General features: G+C 43.5%; 1 protein-coding gene across 4 annotated transcripts in view; it reads right to left on the bottom strand.

The window, feature by feature from the left end:
* CNTN4 (contactin 4) overlaps positions 1-25155 on the bottom strand; it is a 296910-nt gene extending 271755 nt beyond the window's left edge. For 2 of the 4 annotated variants that reach the window (XM_032193831.1, XM_032193836.1), the window contains exon 1: positions 24353-24443. The gene's annotated coding sequence lies outside the window, so the exon portion shown is untranslated. Of the gene's footprint in view, positions 1-24352; positions 24444-24945; positions 25035-25138 lie in introns of those variants that run through there. The other 2 variants (XM_032193834.1, XM_032193833.1) reach the window with 2 other exon arrangements.
* Between the last annotated feature and the right edge of the window lie 465 nt (positions 25156-25620).

Genomic DNA, 25620 nt, shown 5'->3' with positions numbered 1-25620 from the left:
TAGGGAAAATATTTTAAAATGGAAAACGAATACAGACCAAAAGCCATGTGCAATTCTGGAGGCCTCAGCTTGCAGATAGCTAACCTAACCCACCCAACTTTGTCCAGACAAATGGAATTTTGGACATAGAAACTGTTACACACATTGAAAAGGAAGAAAAGCCAAAAGATTTGCAGAAAATGCCCCTAATTGCAATTATTTTTACTACGTACAAATACATCACTTTCTTTACAAGGTATAAATAACTATATGCAATTACATGCTAATTACTTACAATTAAATTGCAGTGTAAATACAGCAATGCACAAAGATAATCAGATGGTTACTTGTACAATGTAAATTAATTGATAACAGGAGATTTACAATTGCAAATTAGAACGATTACATTTTGAATACTATGTTAGATGCTAGGTATTACATGCAGTTAATCACCGAGCCATTTTTTTCCCAATAGGGTAACTTTGTGCACGACATGGGGCAGCGGGTACCCCACTTTAGGGTGACAAAGGGAGGACGTAGGTGACAATTCTGTAAGCCAGCACGTACAACCTTTGCTGTTCTTTGCAACATAATTATCCTACATAATTTCCATCATTATCTGTTATCTGAAATGTTCTCCATGCTGCTGGCAATAGGATACTTAGTTCTGATTAGCTTTGGAGAGAGAAATTTCTACAACCTTATCTTTCTCTTGCATTTCTGATTCCCTTTCCCTTAGCTCCATCCGGCACTCAATTTAGTTTCACTTGTGTGGCCATCTACAGCTATAAACACAAATTGTCTGCAATTTTACGCCTTCAAAATCCTGGGATTTTTTCATTATTTCACCAACATGCAGAAGGCAGATTTACCATCTATTCATAAAATAACAGCAGTGGGTGTTTTTGCTGCTTACTGGAATTTGTTTGTCCTTTCCTTAAAGATTGTACATGCCTCTGTGTTTGTACTTGTGTTATCCTAGAGCATCTGCATGCTGTCCCTGGTTTCTGCTAGAAAAAAAGATGTCTGCAGTAGCCATTTGTTGATTTTCTATTGAATTCTGTTTGAAACTGAAGGTGGTTCTCATTACTTTCTTATAATACAGTGAGGATACCAATTTAGCTACATTGACCTTGTAATGATGTTTATTTCTTCTTGTATTAGTGCCTGTGTTGAGCATAGGTTTTATTACTAATTCTGGATCTGTGTTTTGCATTTTTGGGGTTACGTGAAGCATCAAGTAGGTTCATTGTACCTGCCTGCGTGCGCCCAGCAGCCTTGAATTAAGTCTCAGTTTTAGTCCTGCTATAGTGACTGAAGGGATTTTGAGATGCAGCTGAGTTGGTGGGACAGTTTTGCTTAAATGTCCCTGATCTGAAAGTTACAACTCAGACAGATAATTTAACACTTCATCAGTGTCAAATCAGGCTGTGACATGACAGTAACCTGGCCTCAGTGCAAGCACTCACAACATGATGACCAACCTCAACCACTCAAAGTAACTTTCAACATCAATTTGTGAGAGTTGAGATTTTTTGCCTTCTGGCTTATGACACTTTCTGTTTCATTGTATAATTAAAGTCTTTCAAACTTCATTCTGCAAATAGCAAGAAACTTATTTCAAGTGGGAGGGGAAAGAAAGTTCACCATGCTGTGCCAACAGAAATAATTAGTTCCTCCTAGGATAGTTAAGGCATGCACTGATTAAAACTACAACTGCACGTTTGTACATTAGGAAAAAAAAAAAAAAGTAGTCCAAGTTGCAAAGAAAAAAAAAAGACAGTTTAGTACTCCAAATCGCTGAATTTTTAGTATTTTCTCAATAAAGATAAAAATGGTGCCAGAAAAAATTACTTGAAGCTATTGTCTCAGTTCTCTCTAAATTAGATTTTTGTTACGAGAAAACTCATTATTTTCAGGTGATAATTGCATAACACTTTTTTTTCCCCCTAAAATAATGTATAAATCCAAACCAAATGCCCCAATAACTTTGAAAATACTTCCTAGGATGTGAATTTTTTCCCAGACATTGCATCTCTTACATCTCATCATTGCAAGCCAAAACCTGGTGTATCGTGGTGCTATGGATAACTGGACTAAGCTCAAATGCAGAACCTGCAGAAGTTGCACTGCAGATTCTCATCCCACTGCGGTACAGTTACCAATCTAACTATACAGGTTCATCTATCTTACTAGGGTAACAGTGTAATAGTTACATTAGTATTTGCCCTGTAATGCTTAGCAGAAAGTGAAGCATTCGTGCAATCTACACTGGGGTTATCAAATTAGGCACTTTTGGATTAATCTGCTTCTGGATCATTTTTTTGCCCCTACCGATTGCTTAGTTTGCATTCAAAATAAATTCAAAACTTTGTGTTATCCAGGGAAGTAGAATTTCTGTCACTCAAATTTTGAAAAAAATATTTTTTATTGAAAGGCGTCCCTTTCTGGAGCTCCTACTACATAAGACATAAGTATACGAATATACAAAAAAGCTTCAATTTCTGGGAAAGGGTCTTCTTAAGGAAGCTTTCTCCAAAGAAGCAACTTCAGTGACACCTTTTACCATCCATCTGAATACTGAAGGGAATAAGCAGTACACCAGCAGGTGAGTTGGAATTTGTCCACCTCAAATCCCGAAGTCCAGGTCTTCTCACTGACAGGGGAAGCAAGGAGAGGGGAGCTTGCCTGACTTGTTCTCTGCAGATGGCCATAGCAAGTGAGATGCAGTGAGATCTCCTGGCGCTCATGACTGCAGGAAAGGCGAAAGGTGAGAACAAACCTGTTGTGAGCAGAGCACTAGATCACCTGGAGCTTGGTTTGTACTGATATGGAAAGGCAAGGCCCAAGAGCACTCACAAGCAAAGTGTACTTCTGGTTTCATTTCCCCAGGGGGTCAGGTCACAAGAGAGGGACAGGAGAAGACCAAGGCATGGTGGCCCAGATAGATGAAAAATTCATTTTCTGTGGTTCGGTTAGTATCTAAAGTAGGGGCCTGAACGTGTGACAGGATAATTCCACTCAAAATCTCTATTACATTTTTCGCTTACAAAATAATAGATTAGCAGCTCTGTGATCTGTAGGTCACAGAACGAGCAAGGCCACGTAACCTGCGGGTTAAACATGCGTGATTATATATGGCTTGTTAGAAGTATGACTGAACTAATTGATGGAAAAATCGTGCTGCACCAAACTGACCTTATTATTGTTCAGATTAAGAAAAGGTCCCCGCAGAGCAGTGACAGCCGCAGCTTCAAAAGTGTTTTCGAATATAATGCAGCATTTTGCCAGCATGCAGAGATATTTCACGCTGCAGTCACCCCTAACAGCATCCTGTATCAGACGACAGAAAGGACTCGCCACCCATCACAGGGAGACCGCGTGGTAATCCTCCGAGAGACACCGTACTGGCAGCATCATTAAAATGCATGACATACACTCTGGCTGCTATCAGATCAGCGGTGCATGGGAATATGATGTCTATAATAGGGAACATACTGGCTCCAACCTTCATATTCATTTGGGATACCTTTACTACACCGGAGTCGGACTGACTGATATCATAAAGGGGAATGGGCCATATGTACAGGTCTCCAGTTGGCAAGCTTCACAAGGAAATGAAACCCAGGAAGCATGTGAGTAGCTTTTTACTGCAAGTCCAGCTGAGAATGAGGTTATGATTTTCAGTTTGCAAATTATTAGTGTATGCATATAAAGGCTCCCTTGCAAACAGAATAGAATGAAACAGAGCACATTTTACTTATTCTTCGGCTCTATTATATTTTCTCTGTAGGAGGTGAAAACTGGCAATTACTCTTGAAGATGCAGAGATAGGAGGACAGAACATAAATCAAAATAAAAAGAATACAAATATCTTCTCCAGTTATTCAATGGATATTTATTCAACCAAGGTGCTTGTGAAAGACTGTTATAGCAAACCACACAGTACATTACAAGGAGTTTCTCTGAGCTGCTTGGCTTTACTTGGCAATCAGAAGAAAAGAAAATGAGGAGAAGTGACTATATTGTATGCAGCATACGATCCAAATAAAGCCATTTGGAAAGAAAAGGTCAGTAGCAGCCAGGCTGACAAGAACAGTATTTCTACAAGACGCAGGTAGTTCAGTGTAAGAACACAGATGAATTTTAGGAACACACACAACAGTTCTATTCTTGTACTCTAACGGGATTTTTAGGGAAGAGAGGAAAACATTCACACAGACTAAATAATTTTAAAGACCACACTCTTGATCTAAAAAAACATTTGTGTACTTGAAGGTCAGAATTCAGATGAACTTGCTGGAATTCATATTCATCAGGAAGAAACAAAATAAGTCCTGGGAAGCCCATTAAAAAAATATAATGTGCTTTTTCCTCAGGAATTACTCTGAAATTGGGTGTCATGTATCTGACTTAATGCTCTAATGGTATGACTTGAACACTAGAGAAGGATTTACAGGAAATATCTGTTCCTTATCTGATTATAGACGGAAACCAAAGTCTTGCCGTGTGACACTCCAAGGTGGCTTGCTGTCAACCTAAGCCTCCAAAATTAACTATTTATCATTGGATTAAAACAGGGCCCACTGTCGATCAGATGCATTGTTTGAGCTCAAAGACTACCAGACCCCAAAGGAACAGACAAAAGACACAAAGGCAGGCAGGAAAATAGAGAGGCACAGAAAAAGGAGGTGACCTGCCCACCATTTTGGAAGAAGAAATACAACACCAGCCCCTCGGGCCAGTCCTACAGACTCTGCTGCTCTCCAAGGTATAGGCTGGTAATTGTGACAAGCCAAGCTTGGTGGCAGTTGTGACCAGAACAAAACACCTTTAAGAACAATTTCTGTATAAGAAATGATTCAGGAGATTGCCAGCTATCAAGAAATCATTCAAAAAAATCTTTTGGAAAGTCTTTCGTAATGGAAAATGCAGAAGCTCATCACGAGAGCCTCGCTTTTCGAAAAGAGCAATATGGAGTTTTTGTCGAGGTTAGAGCTTTGCAGGTGTGATTTTATCTTAAAAGCAGGTCCTTGAAAACAACTAGGAGCACGCCAAGGAGGCACATGCACACTTCAGGGAGCTTGAAAAGGTATCACGGTGTACAGCGGGAGATAAATTGTGAAAGCAGTTAGGCGTGCAGGGTGCAGGACTCGGTGCAGTGCCTAACAAACCCTGCAGCAGAGCAAACACTGCACAGGGCTGTGCTGCCTCTGGCCAGCCCTCAGCCTCTGCTTCTCTCCCCAGGCCATGTGGCATTGCTGAGAGTAGTCCGAAGGATTTATTACGCACTTGCTACACTCAACTGGATTACATTCAGTTGAATGAAAACAGTACCACCACCAACGCATATGCCCACAATTTATAAAATCTACTGGTAGTAGTCGAAAGGGGTTATGTTAAATGACCAAGGGAAATCCAGGGAAATTCATAAAAGAGTGTCACTTTTCTGTTAAAAACTTCAGCAGTGCACTAAGGGTGGAGTAGAAAAGGAGGAAGGTTAACTCTTTTTTCAGAGTTAGTCTGCCACAGAGCCAGCTGCAAAAGCAAAGCCGGGCAAGGATATCTCTCACGGGAGCTGATAATTATTAGAGGGCAATACTAAAAGTCAGTGTTGGGAACCAGGCACTCCATCTGTGGCAGGACCAAAAAAAAAAACTAAAAACCTTGTAAATGTTTGGAAAAAGCTGGGTTTAATTGGAAAAAAAAAAAAAAAAAAAAGTGGCTTCTGAGGAGAGCTTTGTCTTCTTGAACCGCACAGCCAGCAGCTCTGCCAGGCCACCGGGCACAGGCAAAATTCTCGTGAGGTGCCAGCACAGGCACAGGTAACACAGAGACAGGAGGCAGGGAAGAAAATAAGAGAGATATTCAAAGATGCATAACTTCCCTGATGGGGTATTTCCCAAGCAAATGTGTCATAGACTGAAGACTAAAATTGCTTTTTTAGCAACTGCAAAACTGAGATTATTTATGCATGAATGCAGCACTACAGTGCCATGGAAGTTAACACTGAATTAATTCCCCTGCCTACTGACTTAAAGGACCAGGTCACAGCCTTGTCAGATGCTTTCACATGTCTGAGTGGTCCTCAGCAGACCAGCTCCACTGCTCCCTAAGGTTTGTGGCCATGCAGACAGCTCACAGGCAGGGGCTGACAAATCTCTGCCATCATTTTTTCTTGCATCCAGAGACATCTGAAGGATCTAAAGGATGCCCATAAATCCATGGACCAAGCACCTGCAACCTCCATTGCCATTTGCAGGGCTGCTAGAATCACCCGATCCTTCCTTAACAGCATTAAAGAACCCATGGGATTGGGAATTCAATGCTCATCTCTACTTTCATCAGTGCTAGATACCAGAGTGCCTTGTTATATACCCAACAACCACCAAATACTGGGTAATGCAACATATGCATGGTATTTGCACAGTGTGGGGAGTAAAGATCCCAATCCATCAGCATTTAGGTGTTTATCTGTCACTCTGAAAGTTGCCCCCTCAAAGTTTTTTATTTTTAAATATACTTAATTCCCAGGAGGTTTTCACATTTATTTAAAGATGCTCCATCTTGAGCACAGAAGTCATGTGTCTTTGCCCAAAACAGTATGCACATGAAGGAAATTCAGACTGACACGATTTCAAGACTGCAAAGACAAACTGATTTAGCAACACTGACAGGCATTTATAAGAAAAATAAAATGTGAATCTAATTTCAGTCTACCATACTGAAATAATTTGCAACATGTTTTGATGTCAGAACATGAATATTTCATATATGAACAGCATCTTGTTCAGCTGCGGGATGCTTCCAGACACCAGCGAGAGGAGGTCCTGGGAGACAGAAGAAGCCTAATTGCTATTTTTCAGTGAGCAACCCAACAGTACAGTAACTTTCAGATCCTTATTGACTTCTTAACTGCTTTGCCAACTGTCAATATGTAAAAGTTTAGAAGTAAAAATCATGACTGGACCTTTCCTTCTAATTAATGGCTATATTGATCAGCCAGGATTTCCTCCTGCCTTAGAAAACACTGGATTTCAGAAAGGTCCCTGCCAAATAGATATTTATACTTATGGCTTGCTTGTAAAAAGCAAAGCCTGAAATCTCCAGCATGCTAACAGCATTGCTTTTAAAAAGTGCACTGATAATGAACATCCCAATGAACTAGGGCAGAGCTGGGCATTTAAGGTCTCAAGAGCTTTTTGTTTTGTTTTGATTTACATTGAGTTTCAAGGTTCAGCAGTTTAATAGCCAGCATGGCCACAGTTTCATTTCCTTCATTTCGAATTTAGAAAAAAAAAAATCTCAAGGTTACATCTCAAACAAGAAATCAATCCCAAATTCAACCTGGCAGTTAACCAATGTATGCAGAAAATAGAGTCCAGTTACTGCTGAAGTTGTGCTGAATTTTGCTACAAAACATTTGCACAGCCCTTTAAGTTGCCCAGTATCTCCTGGACTAAAAATATAAGCAACCGAAAAAATGCACATAATTTAAATGACACTGAATATTCAATAATGCTAATGACCTAAATATTAGAAGCTGTTTGATGTGTATTTCTGAGAAAATTGGATTTATCCTTGACCTTTGCTTACTCATTATTTTGTCTACACATAATTAACACATTCATAATATCACATAAATGCCACTTATTGATACTGTCCCAAAGGCAACTAGTTATCTGGGAAGAACGTGGACACATTAGCATTTACTGACTCATTTAGCTTCTTTTCTGCATTAAGCTGAAGAAATCTATTTGTTAAATCGCATGGAAATGTATATTAAAAGGCAATATTTCATCAGGTAATGCTTTAGGATCTCTCAGACACCAGCTACAGTAATTTCCAGGGACAGCTCCAAATGAGGGCGTCCGCGACCCCTGCATTGTGCTGGATCCAGAGCCGCTTAAGCAAGCAGCCAAACAGGCTCAGATGATGGCACTGCCATGCAATTGTACTTACAGGCTGTAACTGATAGAATTTACTTTCTTAATTTTCATAAACTCACCCTGACAAATAATAAAGATGCAAGCAGAGAAAGTTGCTGTGTGTACTGGATAAAATCTGCAAATTTCTCTTCAGTGACTTGAGCCCACCAAAAAGAGCAACAAATATATTGCTCAGCAAAGCCTGGGGTCAGCCAGAAGTTCAGGTATTCATTCATGTTACGTAACATCTCTTACCTACAGATTTCACTGTTCTGTGGGTTGTTGAGTATCTGTAGTAAGAGCCTGGCAAAGGAGCTATGCAAAATGAGTAATAATCTTGAATCCTCTTTTATAAACCTGAACACCTTCTCCATTATTCATCAACACAACCAGATATTCAGGGCCACAAAAGACTACTTTCAGCGTTTTGTTCACTGTACTTAGATATTTTTTTTTTTAATTTTTTTATTTTTTTCCCTGAGAATTATTCTGAAAGATTTCTGTAACCAATATCTGGTAAAACACATGTCAACACTTTGGCAGGGCTGGCAAATTTTGAGCAAGCTTGAGATAAATTTAAAATGGAATCTGGACTAATTAATGATTTGAGATGGAACAAAAACATGATTTCAGCATCTGACTAAAATGGAACAAGGCAAAACGCGAGAAGCTGGCACAATTGCTGCCAGGATCGGGGCTGTGTTAGCAGAGCTGAGGGCTCCCCAGCTGCAGCCGTGCACAAGTGTGCCCGTGTCACACCCCAGGAATACGCGCAGCGCTGGCTGCAGCTGGAGCAGCAGCACCCAAAGAGAGATGGAGAAGGGGGTGCTGGAAATCTGCACCCCGGGTACATGATAAGGCTACAGGTGGGGCTCAGAATAATGCATTGAAAGTTTGCTGCTTCCAAGCTGGACTCTTTCTGTTCAAGAAAATAAATTGCCAAAAAGTGCTTGGTAAACAGGCAAGGAATACACCACATGAGGCACCAACTTCGAAAAAAAAAAAAAAAAAAAAAAAGAATAAAGCAAGTAACTGCAACTAGGTTTTTGTTTTGTACTTTTGTGATAGAAGAAGGAACAGAAATGAAATATAACCTAAGCAAAAAAGCAGGTGATTTAAGGAATCAATGCACAAAGTTACCAAGTAAGCAAAGCTGTGTGCCAGAAGAGACCCTTCTGACAGATCCCACTGGAGGATATTCTGAGCATTTCAGCATTAAAAAATAAAAAAATCATAAGCAGCCTTGGGCAAATCACAGATTTTTTCTCTGCTAATGTTGATTTAAAATATGTAAATGTATTCACAAGCTAGAAGGTGTGGATAATGACTGTTAAACATGCAGAACAGTGACCATTAAAAACAATAGCAGCAAATACACAAAAGAAAGCAGTTTTCAAATTTGATTTTTTCTACTTTCACCATGGAAACCTTTCTCTCAGCACTAGTATCAAGTTCAGCTGAAGAAACATAATAGGCAAAGTTTTACCCTTCTTTTTAGCTTTGTAGCAGAGGACAGAATTGAAATAGGTGTGTTTGTAATAAACCATGCCTTGTTTTCCATACAAGTAAACCCTCAAACCCCTCACAAATCAGGAATTGCCCATTACAAGTTCTCCATTCTGTTTCAGGGGAAAGTATTGAAAAGGGATAACCTGAAGATGAGCTGAAATAAAGCCAAAATGGATCAACTTCATTGTGTGCCCAGCCTCCCTGCACAACATGCCTCTGCTCTGGCAGGAGCTGCACACAAAATACATCTGAACGTGTCCAGGGGCTCTGACAAGCTACTGACAGGTGATGGATGGATCAAACCCAACATCTGGAATACCAAATGCTAAGGTTCAGAAGCAAAGGGAACGAGTGACAGAGGCAGAGGAGATGAAGGGATAGAGGAACCTTGGCAGCAGAAGGCTGAGTCGCCTTTTCCTTCGTGAAGAGGATAATGAACGGGTTGGTGGCGGCAGGATGCCCTTTCAGCAGTAAATATTGGTCTTTAAAAAAACCTTTGCAGTGCTTTTATATTTGCCAGGAGTGTCGCTGACACAAGGAAGGTATTTCAGACTTCATGAAACTTAACTGTGACCAATGATAACGGGTGTCTGAGTCAAGGTGTTATCACATCTGAAATGCTCACCCAGACCAGGAGCCCAGCCCGCTCATATTACCAACACTCTGCCACTTTATTCACTTCCTAAAGCTGTGAAGGTCACCTCAAAGGCAATTTTATGAGTTCTAAACATGTTCACATTCAGAAAAGTACAAAAAAAAAAGTGTTTTAACACATAATATGACTCAAAGAGTAAAAGGATTAAAAGAAGAGAGGGAAAAAGAACACATTTTGGATCAAAGCCTATGTTCTGCTATGAGACACTCCATCCATGCAGTTTTTAGAATTTTTAATAATTTGGTAGGTTTTATCATTAGCAAATATAAATGGTGTTATAAATTAACTCTCAGAGGTGTCCTACTTCGCTAATATTTTCCACTGGAGAAAGAAATTGCTCAGAGGGAAGTTTCCAAGAAGTAACACTTCTATAGACTAGTACACACATCTTTTTATTACTGCAACTTCCTCTCCCCGAAGCCCAGCGTAACTGCTCTTTCTGCCATGCTTCTATTTTCAGCTAATATATTTAGCCATTTGCAGAGAGTGGAATATGAGGAGCCATCCAAAATGGACACACATTTCCTGTTTGTTTTTCAACAAACTAATTCCACTTTCTTCCACATCCTGCCCGTACAAATGACATCCTTCCTACAAACTAGCCTACAAGACCACAGCAGCATTTAGCAGTCAAAACATAGATGCTCATTATCTGCTTCTCTTTCTGCTATCTACATTTATTGGCCTCCATTCTCCTTTTCTTTTCAGCCTACACAGTATTCGGGTCAGTAACTTTGAATTCTTTTACTTTTGCAGTCTCTCTCACACACTGTCAGGTGTGATGGGAAATACATCTATTCTAGTTGTGTTATTAATTTATAAACATTTACAAAAATTATACAGGAATATACTTTGCAAAACCACAATATCCTTGGGATAGATGGCCAACTGGGTTCATAAATACTTATCCCAACTTTCTCCCTCCTATTTTCAGATTTAATATTTAATTTAAAGTTTTTTTTTTCTTTTTTTTTTTCTTTTTTTCCCTAGAAAAGAACTCTAGGAAAACAAAAAAAAAAAAAAGAAAAAAAAAAGAAAAAAAAAAGAAAAAAAAAGATGCTTGGTTAGCACAGGTTAGCACAAGGGAAAGAAGAAGAAGGATGAAGCTGAAGAAGTTATTTTTCCTGCTCCCAAGTCAATCCTGTGGGAAATCAGTGCAATTCAGGGGGCTTTTTTTTCTTCCCAACCAAACATCTAAGTCAGCTCATGTTCATCTGAAACTCAGTTTACTTTAGAAAGGCTAAAGAAATGAAGCAGTCCATCAATTATTTAAAGTGTTTGGCCCTGATCCTGTCAGGGCTTAGGTACACGCTTAATTTCACTGCAGTCTCAAAGCCAGAGCCTTCCAGCCAGAGGCTCAGCCCGTGAAGTGTCTGGAAAAGAACATGCACAAATCGGTGGTTTTGTCCAAAAGCACACAGTCGTCCTGGCCATGTGGGAAGGGTGGTGGGAGCCAGTGAGGCTGAATTCACACCGGGCTTCTCGGGGCATGGTTCCAGCCACCCTGGCGGTGCCCCTGAGCTCAGCCACATCCACTGGTGACCACGGGGACCACAGCCAGACTCGGGGTGTGGAGGTGGGCTAACGAGTGCCTGGGGATGGGTGCCCATGGGCTGCACCCCAGGGTGGCTGAGCCATGGCACCGGCACAGAGCCACAAGTAGCCCCCAGGCCTTTTCAGCAGGGATGCAGAATACTGGTCTAAGAGTTCAGGAAAAGGAGTTATAATACATATAAAAACATAATACATATATAAAAATAGAAATGTGGATGATACATACCGTCTTAGAAGTGAATCGCAAAGGAGAAAGGCATTCATCTGTTCTACAGAACTTAACTAGCTACTAAAATTAGATATTGTCGGTATAGTTATAAAGGATTCTCTGCAGTTGGATTCAAATATTATACAATATTTTACATTTTATACAATGGTAATGGACAGCACTACATTAGTATAGGTATTATCAGGTTCTCCTATATGAATGCTTATGCCTACTCAAAATGTTTTAGCTAGTTAAATCATACTTGGTTATACATGTATTTTCAAAAACACATTATCAATTCTAGGTATTTTTTGTTTTAAAGCAAGTATTCAGAGAGACCTTTTACCTGACTATTTCAATGTCCAGAAATCAGCAAGGCTAGGGAAGGACTGATCCAAAGCAAAAATACAGGTGCAAAAAACCCCTAAGTCTGTTTTAAGCATGAGACCGAGTTATGATGCATCCCGTGGGGGATAAGAACACAGTGTGAAAAATTCTCCTCTGCCATAAATGTATTGTTTTGAATAGCCCTGTAGCCCAAAATTCAAAGAGTTTGGATAGACCTTTTCAGAAACTGCACTGCCTAAATATCTCTGTGTCTCTGACCGTCTCCATATGTGTGCCTCTGTTCTTCACCTCTGATAAACCAGCATGCTGGTAGCCCACGAGACTGCCACATGGATAATTAAAGACCTGAAATTTTAGGCGTATTCAGAGTCTGGTAATAAGGGTCAAGTAAGTTCCTCATTTCGATACAAACTACTCCCACTTCACCCTTCAGGACTTCACAGGGTGTTTTTACAGGATCACAACGTAGTTCAGTTGGAAAGAATCTGCAAAGATCAAGTCCAACTGCCTGTCTACTTCAAGGATAACCAAAAATTAAAGCATTTTATTAAGGGCATTATCCAAATGTCTCTTGAACACTGACACAGGCATGAGGCATCAACCACATTGCTAGGAAGCCTGTCCCATTCTTTGACTACGCAAAATGTTTCCTAGTATGTAGACTTGGCCTGCCATTCCCACACAGCCCATTATTGGGTTTGTCCATAGCAGACACCCATGACAACATCTTCTTTACACCCCTTTAATCCTCACCCAGAGGCTCCCTACCACATTGTCCCTAACTTTTTACTTGCTTCTTTCTTTATTATTATTTTTTTTTAACAGACTCCTGCAGCTTTAACTGCTTTGCAAGCTCTGTGCCTCTGCAATGTATGGGGCTGCCATCTCGGGTCTGCCTGAGAGAGAAGCTAAAGGATCCAGAACAAGAAGTGCCATTTTAAAATGTGACCCTGAAGTTTATTTTTGACAGATGGATTTTCTAGGTACAGAACTGTGTTATCTCTGTAATATCTGAACTCAATTTAAGTTTGATCTATAAGATTATTTTCATTTCAACCCCTTTGGACACTTGCAACAACAATATTTCCCTTCTCCCTACACGAATCTAATTTGGTCTTGCACTGCAACTCTGCTTAGAAAGCTGTTTAGTGGCAATGTTTCAGAAATATGAATCAAATTTTCTTGAGTGAAATAAAATTAGCTACCCAGGAAAGGATAATCCACTTTTCTAGGGGCAGTGATTCCATATTTTAGGTAATGGTTCTAAAATACAATAATAATCATAATAATAAAATGGTTCTGAGATACAGTGGGTGCTGATAGCAAGCAGGCTATCAGAGGTAGCCTTGCTGTCTCTGAATATGCCAAAAATGACTGCAAACATTAGCTGGCTCACAAAGCTGTGCACTTCCACCACAAATCTCAGAACTTCCTGACATCAGAAAGCGAAGGAAAAAGACAGCAGCTTAATAGTTGAGGGTTTGGTCCCAGGGCTGGCTTTAATTTGCAGAATGCTCCAGTGCCACATTAAATGCTTTTAAAATGTGATTTGAAGGATTTTCCTCTTGGAGTTTTTTCATGTTGCAAAAAATATTTCAGTGAAAATGTTTGTAACACATCTTGTTGGGCACAGGCTGACTGGTGGAAGGCCCAGCTGGGGCGCACTGGGGTTTGGTGCTCAGTGTCTTTGCAAGGATAGGCAAGGGGCTTGCTGTCCCTGACCCCGTGAACCACATGTCCTCTCCAAGACTATTCATATGCTGACATGTAAGAAACTGAGGCACCGTGTGGAAACATGTGCTCACTGCCTTCTTCAGGCAGAAGGGGCAACCTCTTCCCTTTGGCAGCAAGAAGGAAGTTCCTAGAGGATGGCAGAAGATCTGAGTGGGCTGGTCCAGCTAACTGCCCTCAGTCCCTCCTCTTCTGAAGCAAGGAGTCTTCCCTGAATTCTGCTGACAGAGGAGAACCATAACTGAGTCTTCTAAGAGATGTTATCTACCACTAACTGCATGAGTGACATGGCATGAGACACTATGTGCATGGAGCCACCACAGCAGTATATGACACAAGAACTAAAGTAAAGGATAGAAGAAAAATCAAAATGAAGATTTTTTTTCCTCGCCTTGTGAAGTTTTCCTGCTATGCTCTATGCTTTGCCCTTTTTTTCCACTTTCTCTCTAATTCCCATAGTTTTCCTCTCCCAAAGCAAAGAGGCAACAGAGCCTGCAGACGTCTGGTTTCTCTAAGTACCTTCTGATCATCTCATGAGCACAGGCTGCTCAGGAGGAAACTCAGAGGCACGGCTGGTCAGGCAAGTGTTTACAGAGAAACAAATCTGAAGTAATTAAATAAACAGCAATACAAAGATTGCCCTGCTCTCCATTTATGCTAGCTGCTGCAGATTGGGTTCCTTTGTGTAATGTTTGCCCAGGAGCTGTGATGTATCACTTAATCTACTGTAAGGACTCTGTTCATACACCCTGAGATTGGCCAAAGGCTGCCAGCTCTCAATTACACAGGACTGAACAAACTGAGAGAGGGTATTCCTGAGCTATTAGAGACGGGCTTTGCCTATACAGGTTCTAACTTCAGTGGTCCAGGAGACTGAAGCAGAAAAGCAGAAGAGACACTGCAGTCATGCAGTATGGTTGGACTTTATACTTACACTCTCGAAAAATACTGATGACCTTGAAACCTGGTCTTCAAAGGAAAGAAACAGAATTGAAACCAACACCTCCCCCCAAAACAAAACAAAACAAAACAAAACAAAACAACAACAACAACAAAAACACCTTTGCTGGAATTGGGTTCATCTCCTCTTAAAGGTGTCAGAGTTAGAAAAAAGAGATAAGCTCAAAAATCAGGGCCAGGGAGACATGGAGCTGCAGACCCCTATGGGCAGGTAAGTTCCAATACTCTAAAATGTGATGGCTGCTGACAGTCAGGAGAAAGATTTATGTTTTAAAACAGCCTGCATAAATTCAGACATGGACAAACCTCACTTGCAGTAGCCCAGACTCAGGGAACCCTTCATCTGAAGGTGATCAAATATCTGCTCGAATTGCACACCCCTTCCCAATGGCAAAATGCTCAGTGATGCTATGTAATAATATTGTAAGTATTACTGGCATGCAGGTCTTGTGGCTTCAAGTTCTCTTTTGCCTGTGGATGACACTGAAAAAAACATTTCTGTTAAAACAAATGCATCATGCTCCCAGAACAGCTTACAAGTTTTTTTTTTTTTTTTTTTTTTTTTTTTTTCCTCTCCTTTAAAATCCTTCCTAGAGAAGTACTTCAAACCCAAGAAGTGCCAGTCCCAGCCAGTTGGCAGGAGGGCAACACTTCCAGTATCTGTCCCAGGGATAACGGACACACAAACTCCTAATGCACACACTTGTTGAAGAAAACCTTCAGCCGGTGAGACCACACCATTTCCAGCTTCCATTCAGCTGAGCAAGCAAAGCCAGGAACCCATTAATTTGCTGCATGAGTTATGGTTCCCTGCAGCACCTTTTGTTCACTGTCAAGGTTCTGCAACAATGACGAATGCAGCTACACTCAGCCCCAAACTCCAGGATTTGATATACTAAATCATTCCAGATATTAAATGTCTCGGTGATAAGTCTGGCAAATGAATTCCTCTGGAGCCGACACTTTGTGCTGTACACGAGGCAGGAGAGACTCCCGGTACAGTCCCATGTTATCTCCTAGAAAATTATGTGGCTTGGTAGCACTGCTGCTCCCAGGAAAGAAAGCAGAATCCCAGGAAAATTCACATCATTTCCAGTAGCCACTCAAAGAAGCTGCAAATCTGCATAAATAACTGAGGAAGCAGAAGGCAGTGTGGGGAATTAGGAGCTCACCACTTATTCCTATTTTAATAGCACGAGCTGCACATGCATATAAAATTTCCACTTTCCCTAGTAAATAAACAGAGAAGACTGCAGCAAAATAAACAAACAGAACCCAGCCAGAATGCCTAAGCAGCAAGACATGGGCAGGTTTTTAGCCATATTCTCATCAAGCTAACTATTAATCTTCCTTGTTTAAAAAAGATCTCCCTTCAGCCACAGCTCACCAAAGTCAAGAGAACTAAATAAATTTAATCTTAACTAATCGGTAAAGAACATATAACTTTTCAAAGGAATCCTAAACCAAAACAGATTAAGGCATACAGAGGGTGGAACAAGTGATGCTTCATTTTTAATTTCTCAAAATCACCAACAGATATATCACCGTGGTTAACACTGGGAAGATTTTGCAAGCTTCATAAACAATCGTGGCATTAGCCATTATCACCCAAGTACAAATTAGTTTGACCTTTTCAGCTTTCTCATACTGGGCTTCCTTTTTTTCCACTTGACTTGAGAAAATATCGAGTCAGTCCCTGTTCTGCACTCGTCATTCTCAGATGTATCTGACTACTGTTTTTCCCTCCATCTGCAATTACAAGAGGCCCATCAAACACTGAATTCACCTGAGCAATTCTTGCACTCCAACCAGCATGTTACTGCAGCTCTGCAGGAGGGACCCAACTTTGTGCTCAGCATTGCACTGTATTTGCTTGTTCCATCTCTGCCTCCCTGTTAAAATGGAGAAAATGTGTGATACGTTCCTTTAATATTTATCGTGGGAAGTGCTGGCAAACAACATGAAAACCAGGCAGCAATTGAAGCAGAAACATAGAACAGTGTGAATGACCACAGCCCTGCTCACACAGCTCCGTGCCTGCAAGAGGGGGGACAGCAGTGCTTTAGTTCAGCACTGCGGATCACCCCATGGTGAGAGGGGTATCTTCCTAAAGCATCTTCCACCTCTCCCAAGTGAAGGAACTGGGAGCAGAAAGTCACCTTGTATATGAAAAGAGCATGACAGGGTGTATATGGGAGGGCTAAGTGGGAAGCACCTGTGGGAGCTGTGGAGGCAGAGGTCAGAGGGAAGGATGCTCAGTGCCTGTCCCTCCTGTCTGCAAACCTTACCCTGCCACTGACAGATGCCCACAGAAAGCAGAGCTGGCAAAGCAGCGTGGATTTCTATGTGGATTTCTGGAAGCCCAGACTAACACTGAGCATCCTTAAGACACGAGCATATCCCCAGAAAGCCTTCTTACAAATCATCAGGGAAGAGCTGCACACCGACAAGGCTCCCTGATGCCACGCACCTCCCAGGACAGGTGCTCCGTACCTGCTGGGCGCTCAGTACCCATGGTCACTGATTTCTGCCAGGTCTAAAATCATCTCTCGTGAATCATCAGCACTTTCTAACAGCACGTCTGACTGCACTGGCTCCAGCAGAGGAAGCCTCGTGAGGTCTCAATCATCTTGTGTGGAAATCAAAAGAGCTGGGAAGGAGCAGGGCGGGCAGTGCCGGGTGAGAGAACCTGCTGCATCGGGCTGTGTGAGTGAAGACAGCAGCAAGTACAAAACGCTGGGCAAAGCTGGGGTAAACTGTGGAGCAGAATGGCTCTGTGGGTTAGTAAAGAATCACAGCACCGATGGAGGAAACATGTCGAGGAAAAAAACAATGCGCTTGTGTATGTGTTCTGCAGAATTACAAATCCTGAGCAAATTACACAGGGGAAATTGTGTGCGGGGGGTCATAGGCTCCTGCAGCAGCTGGGAGGGGCAGCAGCCTCCCTAAATCCCCCCAAATCCTCCTCCCAAACCTGTGAGAGCGCAACAGTGACAAGACGAGGCTGGTAGCTGAGTGCTGCCCCTGCGGGATCAGGCTCAGCCCAGGGTGGGCACTGCCATTCTCAGTGGCACAGTCCTGCAAGGGGCCGGGGGGAGAAGAGCCCCAGCGAGCTGTTTTAGAAGCAAAACACAATGAAATACAATAGGCCGTTTATTCTGAGCAGAAAACATTTAAGACACGGAAAAAAAAAAAAAAAGTTACTGAAATGTGGCTAGAATAAGAACAAATCTAACCCCAAATAAATTGCATGGAGAAATCACCAATCTGATGTATTTACACAATTCATATTTACTCGTGCATATCAAGGCCTGAACAGAAATCCAGTGCTGTACACTGCTAAGAGCTGATTCTGTCTGAAATTACTCTTCTGCTGTACTTCATACTTCATTCATTTCTCCTTCAAGCTATACATGCACAACAGAGGGCATTATACATCTCCCTAATTGAACAATACAGATCAATTAAATATGAAAAGTCATTCTTGGACTAAAACCCTCTTAGGCAAATGTTCTGCTCTTATGCTAAGTAACTCTTTTTAGAGCTTGGAGTTGAGTGCTGTTCAGAAGCTTTTTTCAAAAGACTGGGAGACAAAGACCAAGAAGATTCATTCATTCATTCATGACAGGATACAGAGCTTTTGCCTCCATTTCACAAGAGCAGGGTAGTAGTGATAAAAAAAAAATTATTTGATGAAAGCTATTTGCTACTCTGTACAGGAGGTGAAGCACCCTCATCTGCTTAGTACTGAACATGCTTCTCAAACACATCTTGTGGGTCACACCAGAAATACAAAGTACAGTTATTCAGATAATAATATGGAGAAGGAACCACATGAAATAAATTTATGCATTGTCTGTAGCCCACCACCAATAGGTTCCTCACACATGTGCTGTATAAAATATGGTAGTCCCACCCAAGATCCAGGAGTGGAAGATGCAGCACTTCAGCAAGTAATTCACACTCTTGATGGTGTCAGAAACCCAGATGTCAACAGGCAGTGTAAAGCCTGCCTGACAGCAGCTCAGCACTGCAGCAGTAAGCCATAGGGGATGGTTATTTTGCCATTGACCCACCAGTACATGTCCTTCACTAATGTATGAAACTGGACTGTAAAAGATTATTGACATAAACCTGGTACAAACCTAGAACAGCTGAGGTAACAGAACCAGCCTCAGGGTTCAGAGCAGAACCCAGTTTTTCTATTGACTGATAATTAGCAAAGCCCAGAAAGGGGGAAATGGCCCAAAACATGGTTATGAATCAAACTGGGAAAAGATCTCTGCTCAGGGTTTTACAGCTATCACCAAAAATAAGTGCAAATGGGAGATCAGAACCATTAACATACAGCCATGAGCAGGGAAAGCAGCAGTCACTAAATACCCTGTTGACTTTCACAGATGGCTAGTTGGGTTTTCACATTCCTATTATTGGAAGCATAGAGATGGAAATGTGTTTAATTGTTTGAGTATGATATTGTTTGTGAGTCTTCCCAAATAATACCCTCTTATCTGCATACCAGTTTAATAAACCATGCACTTACTGTTCTGTTAAAAAATACTGATAGGTTATTGCTATTCAGTACTTGAAAATTAAATTACCATTCATAATACAGGTTTTTCTATTACAAACACAAAGTATGGTATTTATTCCCTTTCTTAGTCTAATTGACTAAGATGACCCGCTGAACCTTATGTAGATTGGGTTTAAATACTGCATCTCTTCATTGGCTAAACATTTATGTAAATAAATTGTAAACACAGATTTTGTGCGAGGCCTAAAAAGTTCTTACACAGATAGGGTTTAGAGAAGAGAAAACCAATCTGGAATTTAATCAGGTCATCTCAGGACTCACTTGCCTCCTGACCAGTTACAAATGCCCACTGCAATCACATCTTTTGCCCAAGACCTCACTGGTCCCGTACGTGACTCTGTTGTAAGGCAGCAAGTCCCAGCAGCTCGGCAGTGTCCCTTTGCTGGGTGCAGCCCCCTGCCACTCCCAGCACGTTGGTCAGGGACACTGGTAGAGGTGTGAAGGGCACAAATTTGGACCATGCTACTGGTGAACAAGGTTTGTGAAGGGAGAAGGAACATCACAGCATGTTGGCTTCTTGACTTAAAGCCTAACAGTTGGTCTTTCAGCCTACTCTGCAAAGAAGAGTGGGAAAAGTCCAAATGAGATGGCTAATAACAAATATGTCCAATGAGTCCCACCGAAGTCTGTCTCAAAGCCTCTGGAAAAACAAGGAGAAAAGATGGTAAAGTACCATCATGGTAAAATTTATTTGTGTTCTGTCTGCACGTCGATGCTCAAACCCCTTGCCGTACCACTCAAGGAGCCCTGATGGAGATCTGATTTTGCTCAACTCACTTTTTCTCCCCAAGTAACTATGAACTCATTCCTCAGGAATGACTTTTAAATGTCCCATAATGCATTTTATGAGAGCTTGGTACTGGAAATATCAAAACATTTATTCATTAATAAAGATGTTTGGCCATATCTGAGACATCTCCAGCCAACTTTCAAGTAACAGAGCATCAGCTGCTGATCAACTGGGAGCTTATGGAAGGATTAACAGAAAAAATAAGTGTTGTAGAAGCACATTTTTGAAACTGATAGTTGTTTAACACAGTTTTAAATAAATCCTTGTAAAGTCAATTTAAAAAATATAATAGTTGTAGATTATTTCCTTGAGTCCACATCATTTATTTTTTTTAAGTGGTAAGCGTGTCACTTACCTTACTGAAGTCCAAATGCTGATACAGCTATGCTGTGATTAGATATCACAGGGAAAAAAAATTACATTGCAGAGTCCAAACTTGCTCCTTATGCTTTAACTTCCTAAATATGAATCATGAATATGGATTACAACACCAGATTAATTGTTTTTAAACTGCTTTGACCCTCTTGGTCCAGAAGGTCTGACTTTCAGTGATTTAACTCAGCAATTCAAAGAAAGAAAACTCTTTCTTTTTCTTGCTGTCATGCTGAAACAGATTTTTATCCTACAGATTAAGATAAAAAGTGACTGCTTGTATCCAGGGAAAAGCAAAGAATGAAGTTATTTCCCAAGTACAACACATACAGTACTGGAAACACTGTTTGGTGCAGAAAATATTGTTGTCTTAGCTCATAATGAAACACGAACCTTGTTTATGCTAAGACTGTAAGCAGATTTGACATGAGAGTTTTTATTTTAATATCAGCATTTTGGGTGGATGATTGTAGGGGACAGGGAATAGTGTATTCTCATGAAACATTAAATTGGGTGGATGGCATCATTATATATTTGCTTTGCTAATAATAAAAAGAATGAATCACTACTGTCATGATATTCATATTTATATTTGATTAACCACTGTAGCAGATAACAGTAAAGATGTGTGCAAGTTTAAATCTTGGCAGCACGCCTGGATTAGCGCTCCGGAGTTGACATTTGTGGATTTCATGTGATTCATGTTACTTCCCTGGGTTTGTGATTACCTTCCTGTCAGGGGCTGCGCATCACTCATGCAGCAAGCAGCAGACTCACAATTTCTGCATTTGAAGGAAAACTCCCAACTGTTGCACCAAGCCCTGCTTGAAATAAGCCCGTCCTCTGTGTAAGAACAAGGCTGAGCAACGGGTCACAAGCAAAATCAAAGGCAATGCGAAAACAGCTTTTACAGGGACATTACTGGGTCACGCTAGGCCATGGACAGAGGTATGGGAAGAAAACCCAGACTTGTTCTAATCTAGCCTGGCTAAAAATAGAGCTGTGATGATTTATGAACTTTCAAACACAGCAGAGGACCCGCACGCAGGAGCAGCCTCTGCTGTGGTGCCTGGGCTGGGGGCTGCGGTCAAGGGGGGAATTCGGGGGGCTTCAGGGGAGCTGCCCCGACCCCACTTGTGCGGAGCCCTCTGGGGGCAACATTGCTTCCAGAAGGCTCCACTTTCCGAGACCACGAGAAAAAATGAAAAAGCTGTGCTTTGGGTATCCTGGGGCTGGCATGCCTTCGGCTCTGCCTCATCTTTACTCCCGGTGTGGGTTTTGTTTGTTTGTTTTTAAATCAAGCCAACTAAGCAGAACTGTCAGACAAAGCCAACTCCCTGATTCAAGGGAAATAAATTACTTGGTGCCAGAATATATAAAAAAATATATCCTAAAGTTTTGCAAATTTGGCAAAATTCTACAGGAGCTTAACAACTACACCTGGTTTCATAGGTGCCCCCGACAAGTTAACACAGACACATATTTTAAATCAAGGCAATGTTAATCCCACAAACTGTAAAGGCTGAGGATCAGATGTGGATATCAAGGAGAAATACTTCTCTGTACAGCAGGAGGTGCAATTTGGGAGCCAAGGGGGGTTCTCTCACCAGCCTCTTGCTGTCTTGCAGTGCCACTGCCTTTGCCTCTGGAACAAATGCTCCACAGCTGGTGCTGGAATTTGGTACTTAGGGAAATACCCAGTGGAGGGATTAACACTCAAAATGCACCTACAGCCACCACAAGGAATGTCCCACAGACCATCCAAGAGGGCTTATGCCACACCACTGCCAAAGGGGTCTCTGTGGTCCAGCATGGGGTGCCAGCACCCACCACCACCCACCACCCAGGGCACACCGAAGGCACACTGCTCCTTGTCTCAACCCATGGGGACCTCGGGCAAGGGGCTGTGGGGATCCAGACATCACTGATAATGCACTAGGGCACCAGTCATGTACAGTTCAGGCTAGAAAGAAATATTGTTTCATTCTGTTTAGTGTTTGGATGCTAAGGGAGAAGTGAGGTAAAGCAAGGTAAGCTTCTCTTCTGCTGTCTTCCGCATCCAGTGCATACAGCTTGTCCTCAGGTAGAACAGAACAAGCTTAAAATTCTGGGGACAGTGGATGGACTAGAAGAAAGCTCAGCTCCACTGCAGCAGGTACGCACGGGGAAATTCCCAAGTCACCCGAGTTTTGCCAGGCTCATTCAACTCCAGCTCTCAGCAGGCACACCGCGCTGTACGCCTCCAGGCTGGCTAACACTCGGGGCAGGAGCCCCCCAGGAGCCCCGTGATGGGTGCCATTTACAAGGACACACAAAGTTTTTGGTGTAGCTTCCTCCAAGGGGTGCGTTCACTTGGTGGGAGCTGCTGAAAAACCTCCCGAAATCAGGCAAAACCCGGCAGAGGTATTTAGCTCAGCTCAGAGTTGAGCGTGGCAAGGAAGAGGTTGCTGCACCCAGCAGAAGCCATTGTCTAAAGCAGGCTGCTCTGGGAAAATTAGCAGTGTGCACACCCCTAAATGAGGCTGTACAGCGAGTAAAAGAGGGATTAGCCATGTAAAGTAAGTCCTTTTGGTATTAGATTAAAAGGGGGGAGGTGACTTTGAAGGATTATTCAAGAGCCATTTAAGCAGTTTTCAGGGACTTACAAACGCAGGGTAAAAAAACGCGAGCTCGCTGGGTCCAGCAAAGAAGCCAAATGAGTGTGCTGGCCGGGAAGGCAGCAGCAGGGGCTCCAGGAGGAGAGGCTGGAGCGGGCTGGCCCCGAGCGCAGCAGCGGGGCCCCGCTTCCCACGGCCGCGTGGGGCGCAGCTGCGGGCGGAGCGGGGCCGGAGCGCGGCGGGGGGCGGCCGGGGATGCTCGGGGCCGCCGGGGAGCTCGGGGAGGCTCCGGCACCGGGCGGCCGGGGGCTCACGGAGGTCCTTGCCCTCGCGGAGCGATCGACATCCTAGGACGAGGGTCCCGAGCCGTGCCACGTAAACAGGGGAATGTGCAAGAGCAAAGACAAAACCCGGCTCCTCTCCACAGCCAAATGTTCCCCGTGTTCCCCGCACCTCGGGGTGCCTAATCAACATGCTGGCTCTTAATCCTTTGCCCACATTAATCCAGAGAGAGGAAATGAATGCACTGCTGCAAGACATCAGGCTGCTTTATTAAACCCTCCTCGCAGAAACCAGCCCCTGCTTAGTCTAAAAGGTGATGGATAATTAGTATGTAAGATACAAACTATTTCCACTTGTTATGCAAGCTGCATCGTTTAATTTGTAGTTTAGAGAGCAAGTCACTCCTGTCTGGGATAAATAAAACAACATGCTGCATTATGTTGCTCACGACACGGAAGCAACATCAGCCAGGAGAAAGCCAAAGAAGCCAAAACTCGAGCAGGAGAACGCTGGCTGCATCAAGCAAAAAGTTATGCATGCATTTCTGCCAGCCTGCCAGGGAGCATCCCTCCGGCGGCAGAGCCGCGCACACCCCCCCGGCCCCAGCCCCACGCTCCCCACCGCCGCCCCCAAGCCCCGCAAAGGCCGGCTCTGCCCGACCCCGGCTCTCCTCCTGCATCCCCGAGGAGCATCCCCGGCGGCGGCGCTCCCCGAGCCGCTCGGCATCGCGGGGACCGCTCCGCACCCCGCGCTCCGCACCCCGCCGCCGGTTCTCTCCTTCATCCCTGATTTCATTTCCACCTCCCCAACCTGCCTCCCTCCTCCCAGCACTGAGCTGCGCTTACCTGGACGGGGCAGGGGGCATGCTGGGCTGTGCTAGGCTGGGCTGTGCTGTGCTGGGCTCGGTGGTCGCTGCCTGCCCGCCGTGCGCGGAGCCCCGAGGTGCGCGGCTCCCGCAGCAGCCCCGCGGCCGCAGCATTGAGCGGCAGCGGCCGGGAGCCGGGCAGCTCGGCGCAAACCCCACCTCCCAAACCTGCGCCGTGCACGGGGGGCGGGCGGAGGAGCGGCGGGTGCGCGGCCGCCCTTAACCCTTCTCCCACCCCGCTCCCCGCAGCACCGCCGCCGGGGCTCGGCCGGGCACCGGGCGGCTCCCCCCGGTCGAGCGCTGCCCGATACAGTCCCGGTGCCAGCAGCCGGGGAGCCGAGAGTCCCCCCGGTGCGGTGCTGGACACCTCACCGCTTCTCCGAAGCTGCCTCCGGTAGCGCTGCCAGCTTTGCCGTGATTGTGCTCACTCTTCCCAAGCTGCCTCCCTCCACCTGCCCAGTCCGCCCTCTCCTCTCATCCCCTCGCTGACCCTCCTCGTCCAAGAAAAGAGAGTGTTTTGGGCAGAGAGCTGAGCCCGCAAGCTCCCACCCGTGCCCCTTGCAGCCCCCTCACCGCTGCTCCACCAGCAGCCGTCCTGCGCTGGGACCTTCCCCAGGGTCGCTGGTGGGGGTCTCCACTTGTCACTGCAACGCAAATAATGAGGCACGAGCTGCTTTGAAAGTCAGGGTTCGAGCTTAATGAGCAGAGTGATTTAAAGGCAGAAAGAAAAGCAAAAATTGGATGCAGAACTGAAGGTGGGACCTACCTTTTCCCCTGTCCTGGAATATCGTACGGGGAAGTGCTTTTAAATGACTGTGCAAAAAGTGTCTTTCAGTGCAAACAGGGTACTCAGCCTTAACTGTGCCTCCCCTGGGTTTTGAGGGATTAAGTGAAACCCTTATTATGTTTAATTATCTCTAGAGTTGCTCTCTGTGCTTGCTGCCTTGCTTTATGGTTTAATAAACTGCACATCGATATAAACTGAATGACAATTAACATTAGTGCAGGTTGGATTCGCGTTTATTGCTGCTCACAGGTTCACATTCAACGTGCCTCTGCTCGGAGGTTTCATTGCTGCCTAGCAGCACCTCTTCATTAGCACAGCTCCCAGCTCCAAAAGGCAGCTGGAAAACACCCCCAGCAGCTCGGGGGCATGCAGGGACCCTGGGATCAGACCCTCGTGCTGGCCCGTGGGGCTTGGGCAGCAGCAGGGTTCCTAAGGGTGTGTCTTGCACCAGCCCAGTCCCA

Source organism: Aythya fuligula, chromosome 10, assembly GCF_009819795.1.
Source record: "Aythya fuligula isolate bAytFul2 chromosome 10, bAytFul2.pri, whole genome shotgun sequence".
NCBI classification, from domain to species: Eukaryota; Metazoa; Chordata; class Aves; order Anseriformes; family Anatidae; genus Aythya; species Aythya fuligula.
Note: the sequence above shows the minus strand (reverse complement) of the source record. Positions and strands in the feature narration are given on the sequence as shown.